The sequence below is a fragment of the Colias croceus genome, chromosome 1 (assembly GCF_905220415.1).
Source record: "Colias croceus chromosome 1, ilColCroc2.1".
Taxonomy (NCBI): Eukaryota; Metazoa; Arthropoda; class Insecta; order Lepidoptera; family Pieridae; genus Colias; species Colias croceus.
Genome location: NC_059537.1, coordinates 2,091,082 through 2,094,329, shown reverse-complemented (window position 1 = coordinate 2,094,329; position 3,248 = coordinate 2,091,082). Strand labels below are relative to the sequence as shown.

The 3,248-nt window shown below is 31.4% G+C and overlaps 1 non-coding gene across 1 annotated transcript; it reads right to left on the bottom strand.

Moving 5' to 3' along the window:
* Window positions 1-1,240: 1,240 nt before the first annotated feature.
* On the bottom strand, window positions 1,241-1,320 carry Trnal-uag. Its single transcript has one exon. It is a non-coding gene; the product is annotated as a tRNA-Leu (tRNA).
* Between the last annotated feature and the right edge of the window lie 1,928 nt (window positions 1,321-3,248).

Below are 3,248 nucleotides of genomic sequence, written 5' to 3'. Positions count from 1 at the left end.
GATGTCGGTGCACGGGCTTAATACTGAGTGCTTAGTGTTTGGCACCGACCGATATTGGTACTTAAATATCAAGAGGACCTCAAGATAAACAAGAACCTTAAATTTCATAAATACAGAGTAAACAGTTGCGTAGATATTAATATCCAAAAATCGCAATTTTTGCAACAACTAATGACCTATTGAACCCCATAATTAGATGAGGCTAGTTTTACATACTGTTTATATTTTGTGAGGTTCTAAAAACTAATCTCATCAAATTATGGGGTTCAATAGGTCATTAGTTGTTTGCTTTGTGAAAATATTTATATTATTCAAATTAAAAAAGTTATATTTTGGAATAAACATTGTTCTCTAAGGGAAAATAAAACAATTCAGTTTTCAGTCAACCTAAGAACTTAATACATCTTTGTAATTAATAAATTTCTGGACTATCTGCAGAACTTGGCACACATTTAGATCTCATTTCTTTTTTTGGCAAATTAAGTCAACGATTGAACTCGGCTCCAATTTTTACATTTATGTTTTTGGTGGGATAAACATTAAACATACAAGAAATGCATTTAAACAGATCAAAATGACGACAGTATGTTAGAGATATCAAAGAACGTAGCGTAATATTGCCAAGTTTAACAAAACATTAATTTTGTGTATAATTTAGACACAAAAAGAAATGTTTATCAGCGGTCATACTGAAATTACGAGCACACTCGACGATGAGCACATGTGGTCGGACAAAGACAGAACAATATATTTTTCGTTTCATAAGTATATTTTTTACGCTTGAGACGGGTTTTTCTGAAATTTTCTATGTTTTAAAGTAATTGTGCGTAATTTTTATTAGCCGGGTCTTTTAAATAATATATTTTTGTTGTCGGTTGTTGGAAATGAAAAATAGTGATATAGTTGTGATATTTTTTCACGTACCTACATAGTAATTGAGTGAATAATAATTTATGTTTCCAATGATTTTACAAGCGCTGTATTGTGCAGGCCTCTTGATAACCCGTTCGTAGCTTATTTATTTATTTAAAACAAAATATGTAAAACATCGTTTTGTTAATTGACAGTTTCAGATGATGATGATGATGTTTCATATTAAAATGAAATAATTATGTTTGAATGGTTTATTGTAAACATTACAGTTTACCCAGTACATATACCCAGTAATCTATTTTGTATAGCATATACTAAAATAATCATTGAGAAAATGGAACTAATAAAAATAATATAAAAAGATATTTGACAGCGGTGGGATTCGAACCCACGCCCTTTCGGACTGGTGCCTAAAACCAGCGCCTTAGACCGCTCGGCCACGCTGCCTCATGGCGGCGTTGCATATTTTAACGACTGCATTACAATAAAATTATCAGCCGATTAATTTTAATATACCTTCCAATTAATTTCAAGTATTTCTTAGCAGTAATTAAAGGTAGATAGAAGGTAATAGTTTTGCTTTGATATTTTCTTCAGGTTTTAGTCTGTTTGAGAAAATGAAGTTGGTTAAAAATACCTCAGGTGCTTCATTATTATTTAATGTTAACCTATTTGTTTGTTATTCTCAGTAGAAGACATTCTTGTGAGAGATAAGTTATAAAATATAGAAAATTAAAAAAAACTCAAGTATATTTTAACTTTGCGAGATAAAATGAAGTCATTATACAACTATACAATGACACTTTATAATAAACGAGTAGCCGTTAGCATACAATTAAAAACTTTTGTCTATCACTTACTAAAATGTTTCATACATTCACAGATACCATTAACATAAGCAAGGAACTCTATCCAAAGGTAAAAGGTATGCAACCGACACTCTGGTGTGAACGACGAGCCAGGAAGCGGGTCGAGTGCGAACATTCCAGAAAGATATGTAGTCCTTTTTGTAAATAACTGTGGCTTGACGTTTAAAATACAGGATTCTTAAGACTTGAAATAGCGATAAGAATTGTTATGGGAATACGTTAGTTTTTTGCGTTGTGAAGTCATAAAGCTATTGATTGATCCTGGGTCTTCTTTTATTTTTTTATGTTCAAATGGCATCTTGATTGTAATAACGTACACACGAGCTTACAATTCAATATTAATATTAATTCTTGAGTTACCAATTACCATAGATTTATGCCATCGGGCTATTAGAAAGATGAAAAATAAAGTTCATTTTTTTGCAACACTTCACAAGACTCCGTCAAGAATGGCCACGTCTATATTATCTGAAATTCAGACAATGCTCTTCTTTAATGTTTTTGCATTAAAATACTAATACATCTCATGATTATCCTCAAAAAGATAATGCATATAGGTACAGGTCTTACTTTTCATATTCACTGTTAAATAAACAGAATTATCAAACGTGTTTATCGCGAGGAATATTTTATCGACGGATGAAGTCGTGTGAAGATCAGTGATGCGAGGAAGATAAACATCCCTATTACTGGATGTATGTATAAATATATTTTGTACTATATATCACAAAGTAAGTACACCGATGTGTATTCGATTTTAATATAACGCATTTGGTATGGTAGAGAAACAAAGTAAAAGTGGTTATGGTGTCAAATGCGGTGAACGTTCGTTGACTACAGTTGAGCACATATTCTTGTTTATGCTCTTTAGTTAATCAAGGTTTTATTGAGAGAATAGGTTTTTGTATGTAATTAGGTATCTTCCTTTCTTTTGATGATCTCTTTGTTCTCCAGACAGAATAGTACAATATGATCTTATCTTTCAATTTCTAAATTCTATTTTCAATACTGCCACTATCCATATTTATTTGGGATTAGTTACAGTCACTGTGACAGTTTATCATAAGGCCTTTCATTTATTGCCAAATATTAAAAAAAACGAAATGACTAAAATAACAAGTAAACAAAAAATGTTTATGGGTCATCAAATAAACAAAATTGTATGAAAAATATTCCACAGCGGCAACCATAAACAAAACTATCCGAAAATAATAAATGATCGGCGACAAGGCAACACTGAATAACGCTATCACGGTTTGAGGTCCCTTGGTATTGCCATATCTGAGAAACTTTTGATATAAAATACTGAACCACGTTTGTAATACGAAGATTGAATCCAGTTTATGTCGATAATTTAATTTGAGGTTGTTTTAAATTTTGTTATTTACTACAAGACCTACCGATTGCCAAAATTATAAAGCTGATGAGTTTGTTGGTTTGAACGCGCTAATCTCAGGAACTACTGGTCCGATTTGAAAAATTATTTATTTGTTAGATAGCCCATTC